This window comes from Budorcas taxicolor, chromosome 5, assembly GCF_023091745.1.
Source record: "Budorcas taxicolor isolate Tak-1 chromosome 5, Takin1.1, whole genome shotgun sequence".
Classification (NCBI taxonomy): domain Eukaryota; kingdom Metazoa; phylum Chordata; class Mammalia; order Artiodactyla; family Bovidae; genus Budorcas; species Budorcas taxicolor.
Window position 1 is genome coordinate 122,554,305 of NC_068914.1, and position 9,366 is coordinate 122,563,670.

At 39.4% G+C, this 9,366-nt stretch overlaps 1 pseudogene; it reads left to right on the forward strand.

Annotated features, from left to right (window-relative positions):
• Positions 1-525: 525 nt before the first annotated feature.
• Positions 526-2,094, forward strand: LOC128048466 (T-complex protein 1 subunit zeta-like; annotated as a pseudogene).
• Positions 2,095-9,366: the final 7,272 nt, after the last annotated feature.

A 9,366-nucleotide genomic window follows, 5' to 3' on the forward strand; every position in this document is an offset into this window, starting at 1 on the left:
GCACCACCAAACCAGCTCTCCAATCAATGCTAAAGGATCTTCTTGAGACAGGAAACACAAAAAGGGTGTATAAACTTGAACCCAAAACAATAAAGAAAATGGCAACAGGATCATACTTATCAATAATTACCTTACATAAATGGGTTGAATGCCCCAACCAAAAGACAAAGACTGGCTGAATGGATACAAAAACAAGACCTCTATATATGTTGTCTACAAGAGACCCACCTCAAGACAAGGGACACATAGTGACTGAAAGTGAAGGGCTGGAAAAAGATATTCCATGCAAATAGAGACCAAAAGAAAGCAGGAGTGGCAATACTCATTTCTGATAAAATAGACTTTAAAACAAAGGCTGTGAAAAGAGACAAAGAAGGACACTACATAATGATCAAAGGATCAACCCAAGAAGAAGATATAACAATTATAAATATATATGCAGAGATAGCGCCTCCCAGCCACGCTGAACCGGCTCAGGGCTTTTCACCATGCCGCCTCCCCTTATGTTCCTCTGCTGGGTCAGCTATGGTGGCCGTGAAGACCCTGAACCCCAAGGCTGAGGTGGCCTGAGCCCAGGCGGCGTTGGCGGTCAACATCAGCATGGCCCGGGGGCTGCAGGACGTGCTGAGAACCAACTTGGGGCCGAAGGGCACCATGAAGATACTTGTTTCTGGTGCTGGAGACATCAAACTCACTAAAGATGGAAATGTGCTGCTTCATGAAATTCAAATTCAATACCCAACAGCCTCCTTAATAGCCAAAGTAGCAACAGACCAGGATGACATAACAGGTGATCATACCACTTCCAACGTGCTCATCATTGGAGAGCTGCTGAAGCAGGCGGATCTCTACATTTCTGAAGGTCTTCATCCCAGAATAATTACAGAAGGATTTGAAGCTGCAAAGGAAAAGGCACTTCAGTTTTTGGAACAAGTCAATGTAAGCAAAGAGATGGACAGGTAAACACTTATAGACGTGGCCAGAACATCTCTACAAAATAAAGTTCATGCTGAACTTGCTGATGTCTTAACAGAGGCCATAGTGGATTCCATTTTGGCCATTAAAAAACAAGATGAACCTATTGACCTCTTCATGGTTGAGATCATGGAGATGAAACATAAATTTGAAACAGATACAAGCTTAATCAGAGGCCTTGTTTTGGACCATGGGGCACGGCATCCTGATATGAAGAAGAGAGTAGAAGATGCATACATCCTCACGTGCAACGTGTCATTAGAATATGAAAAAATAGAAGTGAATTCTGGCTATTTTTACAAGAGTGCAGAGGAGAGAGAGGTTAGTGAAAGCTGAAAGGAAATTCATAGAGGACAGAGTTAAAAAAATAATCTACCTGAAAAAGAAAGTCTGTGGTGATTCAGATAAAGGATTTGTTATTAATCAAAAGGGAATTGATCCCTTTTCCTTAGATGCTCTTGCCAAAGAAGGCATAATAGCTCTGTGCAGAGCTAAAAGGAGAAACATGGAAAGGCTGACTCTTGCTTATGGTGGGATAGCCCTAAATTCTCCTGATGACCTAAATCCTGATTGTTTGGGACATGCAGGACTTGTCTATGAATATACATTGGGAGAAGAGAAGTTCACCTTTATTGAGAAATGTAACAATCCTTGCTCTGTCACATTATTGATCAAAGGACCAAATAAGCACACGCTCACTCAAATCAAAGATGCAATAAGAGATGGATTGAGGGCTGTTAAAAATGCTATTGATGATGGCTCTGTAGTCCCAGGTGCTGGCACAGTGGAAGTGGCAATGGCAGAAGCCCTGGTTAAATACAAGCCCAGTGAATTCAAGCATTTGCTGATGGATTGCTCACTATTCCCAAGGTTCTTGCTCAGAATTCTGGTTTTGACCTTCAGGAAACACTAGTTAAAGTTCAAGCAGAACATTCAGAATCCGGTCAGCTTGTGGGTGTGGACTTGAACACTGGTGAACCAATGGTAGCAGCAGAAGCAGGCATATGGGATAACTATTGTGTAAAGAAACAGCTTCTTCACTCCTGCACTGTGATTGCCACCAACATTCTCCTGGTTGATGAGATCGTGAGAGCTGGACTGTCTTCTCTAAAAGGTTGAATTGAAGCTTCCCTTGTATCTGAATCCTGAAGACTACAGAGTGATCCTAATAATACAGCTACGGAATTTTGGTCCAAGCTTTAAATGATCTTCAAAGGATTTTCTTTTCCCATATTAAAAAAGGAGAGAACACTGGCGCCTATTCAGATTCTGAAGTTCTGAAATTATAATTACAGTATTTTTAAAATTGCACTGCAGTGTCCACATACAGCAGGTCATACTTATGCAGTATACAGGACATTTTGCTTTACCCTCAGTGATATAAAAATATTAGATAAGCATATGTTATCTACCTTGTTATTAAATATTCATTGAAAAACATTTTAATAGTAATAATTTCTTCTAATGGATGTATTTTATTTCCAATAGTTCCCTGTCACTAAGCATAAGACTTAAATAACCTAAAGTTTTGAAGAATTCCTGCTTCCCGAGCATACTTTGGACTTTTCATGCTTTTAAAGTAGTTTTGCTCAAATGCTTCCCAGAAGTATTAAGTTATCTTGAGTAGAAAGATGGAACCAGAGGCAAGAGGGGTTCAAAGAGCTGAAAGTATAAAGTGGCAAAATAGAAAAGACAGAGGATGAAAACACGACTGAAGATATGGTGACTAAGGACTAGTGAGATGGATTTTCCAGCAAGGTGGTTATTTTCACAGCTCAGAACCTTTGCTTATACTGATACCCTTCCTAAATCCTATAGTGTCCTGTTTTTCTTAACTGTTCTCTTCTACATGTTCACACAAGATACACTAGGTATATCTGAAGCCCTTGAAAGTGAAGTTGTGTTGCTAAACTTTGTGTTTTGAGGAGTTGGCAGTTGCCTACAGTGAGTGTGTAATAAATATGAAGTTAAAACCTTAAAAAAAAATTATATATATGCATCCAACATAGGAGCATCACAATATGTAAGACAAATGCTAACAAGTATGAAAGGGGAAATTAACAATAACACAATAATAGTGGGAGACTTTAATACCCCACTCACACCTATGGATAGATCAACTAAACAGAAAATTAACAAGAAAACACAAACTTTAAGTGATACAATAGGCCAGTTAGACCTAATTGATATCTATAGGACATTTCACCCCAAAACAATGAATTTCACCTTTTTCTCAAGTGCACATGGAACCTTCTCCAGGATAGATCACATCCTGGGCCATAAATCTAGCATTGGAAAATTCAAAAAAATTGAAATCATTCCAAGCATCTTTTCTGACAACAATGCAGTAAGATTAGATCTCAATTACAGGAGAAAAACTATTAAAAATTCCAACATATGGAGGCTGAACCACACGCTGCTGAATAACCAACAAATCACAGAAGAAATCAAAAAAGAAATCAAAATATGCATAGAAATGAATGAAAATGAAAACACAACAACCCAAAGTCTGTGGGACACTATAAAAGCAGTGCTAAGGGGAAAGTTCATAGCAATACAGGCATCCTCAAGAAACAAGAAAAAAGTCAAATAAATAACCTAACTACACCTAAAGCGACTAGAAAAGGAAGAATTGGAGAACCCCAGGGTTAGTAGAAGGAAAGAAATCTTAAACATTAGGGCAGAAATAAATGCAAAAGAAACAAAAGAGACCATAGCAAAAATCAACAAAGCCAAAAGCTGGTTCTTTGAGAGAATAAATAAAATTGACAAACCATTAACCAGACTCATCAAGAAACAAAGGGAGAAAAATCAAATCAGTAAATTTAGAAATGAAAAAGGAGAGATCACAACAGACAACACAGAAATACAAAGGATCATAAGAGACTACTATCAGCAATTATATGCCAATAAAATGGACAACTTCAAAGAAATGGACAAATTCTTAGAAAAGTACAACTTTCCAAAACTGAACCAGGAAGAAATAGAAAATCTTAACAGACCCATCACAAGCACGGAAATTGAAACCATAATCAGAAATCTTCAAGCAAACAAAAGCCCAGGTCCAGACGGCTTCACAGCTGAATTCTACCAGAACTTTAGAGAAGAGCTAACACCTATCCTACTCAAACTCTTCCAGAAAATTGCAGAGGAAGGTAAACTTCCAAACACATTGTATGAGGCCACCATCACCCTAATACCAAAACCTGACAAAGATGCCACAAAAAAAGAGAACTACAGGCCAATATCACTGATGAACATAGATGCAAAAATCCTTAACAAAATTCTAGCAATCAGAGTCCAACAACACATTATAAAGATCATATACCATGACCAAGTGGGCTCTATCTCAGGGATGCAAGGATTCTTCAATATCTGCAAATCAATCAATATAATACACCACATTAACAAATTGAAAAATAAAAGCCATATGATTATCTCAATAGATGCAGAGAAGGCCTTTGACAAAATTCAACATCCATTCATGATAAAAACTCTCCAGAAAGCAGGAATAGAAGGAATATACCTCAACATAATAAAAGCTATATATGACAAACCCATAGCAAACATTATCCTCAATGGTGAAAAATTGAAAGCATTTCCCCTAAAGTCAGGAACAAGACAAGGGTGCCCACTTTCACCGCTACTATTCAACATAGTTCTGGGAGTTTTGGCCACAGCACAGAGCATAAAAAGAAATAAAAGGAATCCAAATTGGAAAAGAAGAAGCAAAACTCTCACTATTTGCAGATGACATGATCCTCTACATAGAAGACCCTAAAGACTCCACTATAAAATTACTAGAGCTAACCAATGAATATAGTAAAGTTGCAGGATATAAAATCAACACACAGAAATCCCTTGCATTGCTATACACTAATAATGAGAACATAGAAAGAGAAATTAAGGAAACAATTCCATTCACCACTGCAATGAAAAGAATAAAATACTTAGGAATATATCTACCTAAAGAAACTAACGACCTATATATAGAAAACTGTAAATCACTGGTGAAAGAAATCAAAGGGGGCACTAATAGATGGAGAAATATATCATGTTCATGGATCGGAAGAATCAATATAGTGAAAATGAGTATACTACCCAAAGCAATCTATAGATTCAATGCAATCCCTATCAAGCTACGAACGGTATTTTTCACAGAACTAGAACAAATAATTTCAAGATTTGTATGGAAATACAAAAATCCTCGAATAGCCAAAGCAATCTTGAGAAAGAAGAATGGAACTGGAGGAATCAACCTGCCTGACTTCAGGCTCTACTACAAAGCCACAGTCATTAAGACAGAAATATAAATCAATGGAACAAAATAGAAAGCCCAGAGATAAATCCACACACCTATGGACAGCTTATCTTCTACAAAGGAGGCAAGAATATACAATGGATTAAAAATATCTCTTTAACAAGTGGTGCTGGGAAAACTGGTCAACCACTTGTAAAAGAATGAAACTAGAGTACTTTCTAACACCATACACAAAAATAAACTCAAAATGGATTAAAGACCTAAGTGTAAGACCAGAAACTATAAAACTCCTAGAGGAGAACATAGGCAAAACACTCTCCACCATACATCACAGCAGGATCCTGTATGACCCACCTCCCTGAATATTGGAAATAAAATATAAAATAAACAAATGGGATCTAATTAAAATTAAAAGCTTCTGCATAACAAAGGAAACTATAAGCAAGGTGAAAAGACAACCTTGGAATGGGAGAAAATAATAGCAAATGAAGCAACTGACTAACAACTAATCTCAAAAATATACAAGCTACCCCTGCAGCTCAATTCCAGAAAAATAAACAACCCAATCAAAAAATGGGCCAAAGAACTAAATAGACATTTCTCCAAAGAAGACATAAAGATGGCTAACAAACACATGAAAATATGCTCAACATTACTCATTATCAGAGAAATGCAAATCAAGACCACAATGAGGTACCGTTTCACACCAGTCAGAATGGCAGCAATCCAAAAGTCTACAAGCAATAAATGCTGGAGAGGATGTGGAGAAAAGGGAACCCTCTTACACTGTTGGTGGGAATGCGAACTAGCACAGCCACTATAGAGAACAGTGTGGAGATTCTTTAAAAAACTGGAAATCGAACTGCCTTATGACCCAGCAATCCCACTGCTGGTCATACACACCAAGGAAACCAGAATTGAAAGAGACATGTGTACCCCAATGTTCATCACAGCACTGTTTATAATAGCCAGGACATGGAAGCAACCTAGATGTCCATCAGCAGATGAATGGATAAGAAAGCTGTGGTACATATACACAATGGAGTATTACTCCGCCATTAAAAAAAATACATTTGAATCAGTTCTAATGAGGTGAATGAAACTGGAGCCGATTACACAGACTGAAGTAAGCCAGAAAGAAAAACACCAATACAGTATACTAACACATATATATGGAATTTAAAAACATGGAAACAATAACCCTGTATGTGAGACAGCAAAAGACACAGATGTATAGAACAGTCTTTTGAACTCTGTGCGAGAGGGCGAGGGTGGGATGATTTGGGAGAATGGCATTGAAACATGTATAATATCACATAAGAAATGAATTTCCAGTCTAGGTTTGATGCAGGATACAGGATGCTTGGAGCTGGTGCACTGGGATGACCCAGAGAGATGGTATGGGGAGAAAGGTGGGAGGGGGGTTCAGGATTGGGTACATGTGTACATCTGTGGCGGATTCATGTTGATGTATGGCAAAACCGATACAGTATTGTAAAGTAAAATAAAACAAAACAAATAAAAAACAAAACATCCAGAATTAAAAAAAAAAAAGAATCAGTTTCCTTTTACTTGGATCAATCTTGGAATCAGCTGTGTTTCCCATGAGCTTTGGTTCCCTTCATTGGGCATGGTACTTAGAAATCAAGTCTGAGTACTGTTTGTAATCATTGCTGTCAGGATGTCATTGTTTTTAGATCCATTAAATAGAGATACGATATGTGGTTTTTAAAATGATCAGTTCAGAATTACTTATACAGGCAACAACATGGTTAAATTTCAAAAACATTACACTCAATAAAAGATCCCTTTAAAAAGTTCTATAGAGCTGAACCAGAAGTCTGGCCTGGCTGAGCCCAACCTAGAACAACTAAGCCACAGCCCACCTTCAGAACTGTAAGTGAGAAATAAAACAGTGTTTTTTTCATGTTATTGAGATTTTGAGATTGTTGTGCAGTGTTGTTGAAGCCAAAATCTGAGGAATAAGAAGGAAAGCCCAAAGAGTATGTGGGTTTGAAAGTTATGTTGTGTGTGTGGGTGCTGAGTCTTTGTGACCCCATGTACTGCAGCCTGCCAGGCTTCTCTGTCCAGGGGATTTTCCAGGCAAGAACACTGGAGTGGGTTGCCATTTCCTTTTCCAGGGGATCTTCCTGACCCAGGGATGGAACCCGTGTCTCTTGTGTCTCCTGCATTGGTAGGTATACTGTTCAGTTCAGTTCAGTTCAGTTGCTCAGTCGTGTCCGACTTTGTGACCCCATGAATTGCAGCATACCAGGTCTCCCTGTCCATCACCAACTCCTGGAGTTCACTCAAACTCACGTCCATCAAGTCGGTGATGCCATCCAGCCTTCTCATCCTTTGTTGTCCCTGTCTCCTCTTGCCCCCAACTCCTCCTAGCATCAGTCTTTTCCAATGAGTCAACTCTTCGCATGAGGTGGCCAAAGTACTGGAGTCTCAGCTTTAGCATCATTCCTTCAAAAGAACATCCAGGGCTGATCTCCTTTAGAATGGACTGGTTGGATCTCCTTGCAGTCCAAGGGACTCTCAAGAGTGTTCTTCAACACCACACTTCAAAACCATCAATTCTGCACACAGCTTTCTTCACAGTCCAACTCTCACATCCATATGTGACTACTGGAAAAACCATAGCCTTGACTATGGAAAAACCATAGCCTTGACTAGATGGACCTTTGTTGGCAAAGTATGTCTCTGCTTTTGAATATGCTGTCTAGGTTGGTCATAACTTTCCTTCCAAGGAGTAAAGTGAAAGTGAAAGTGAAATTGAAGTCGCTTAGTCATGTCCGACTCTTTGCGACCCCATGGACTGTAGCCTATCAGGCTCCTCCGTCCATGGGATTTTCCAGGCCAGAGTGCTGGAGTGGATTGCCATTTCCTTCTCCAGGGGATCTTTCCGACCCAGTAATCGAACCCGAGTCTCCCACATTGCAGGCAGACGCTTTACCGTCTGAGCCACCAGGGAAGCGTCTTTTAATTTCATGGCTGCAATCACCATCTGCAGTGATTTTAGAGCCCCCAAATATAAAGCTTGACACTGTTTCCACTGTTTCCCCATCTGATTCCCATGAAGTGATGGGACCAGATGCCATGATCTTAGTTTTCTGAATGTTGAGCTTTAAGCCACCTGGGAAAATTTTTGAAAGTTAAGAAAGTGCTTCAAGGAGGGGTAGCAATGAATGGTTTCAAATACTGCTATTAACTCTGTTATTGATACTTTGTGGGCTGAGAATGGACACTGAATTTAGCAACAAGGAGCTATCAGTGAACTTAACAAGAAATCAGTGTCAGGAACTTGGGGATGGGTGGGTAGAAACTATGATTAGAGCAGATCTGAGAGAGAATGGGAGATGAGGCGCTGGAGACAATGAGTTTAGAAAATCTTGTTAGGAGTTATGGTGAAAAGAAGTAGAGAAGGAAAAGTATGGTCTAAAGGAAGTTTTGTTTTAAATTTAAGATGGAAGAAATAGCAGCATGTTTGTGTGGTGATGGGGCAGCCTAGAAGAGAAGTGATGGCGCTGTTACCAGATAAAACTTGGGCCCACTCATCTGTGCATAAAGCCAAACTACTGACACCAATTGTGGTGAAGCAAAGTGAAGTGTTTATTGCAGGGCACCAAGCAAGGAATCCAGGGCAGCTAGTGCTTAAAAGACCTGGACTCCCTGAAGGCTTTTGGGGAAAGTCTTTAAAGACAGGGTGAGGAAAGAAGGTTGTGGGGTGTGTGATCAGCTTGTGGATATTCTTCTGATCAGTTGGTGGTGAGGTAATTGGGAGTCAGCATCATCAACCTGGTTCTAACCAGTCTGGGGTCAACATGCTCGTAGGCAGCGTACAGTTAACTTCTTCCACTGGTGAGTGTTTCAGTATCTGTAAAACAGCTCAAAGGGCATGGCTCAGAATATTATCTATAGCCATTAAGGAGGAACCAAAGGTCCTTGACTTTGTTTAATGGCTAAACAATCATTATTTTGTCTTGCTTGATTGTTTTCCTTTCTGCATTTTCTTACTTCTCTGATTAAATTTATTCTTTGACTAGAGTTTTTCTACAGAGAAAAGGCAGGTTGAAGACATGGGGAGGGGGTCCTGTTCTAGGGAGGTCCCACAGGGTCCTGCC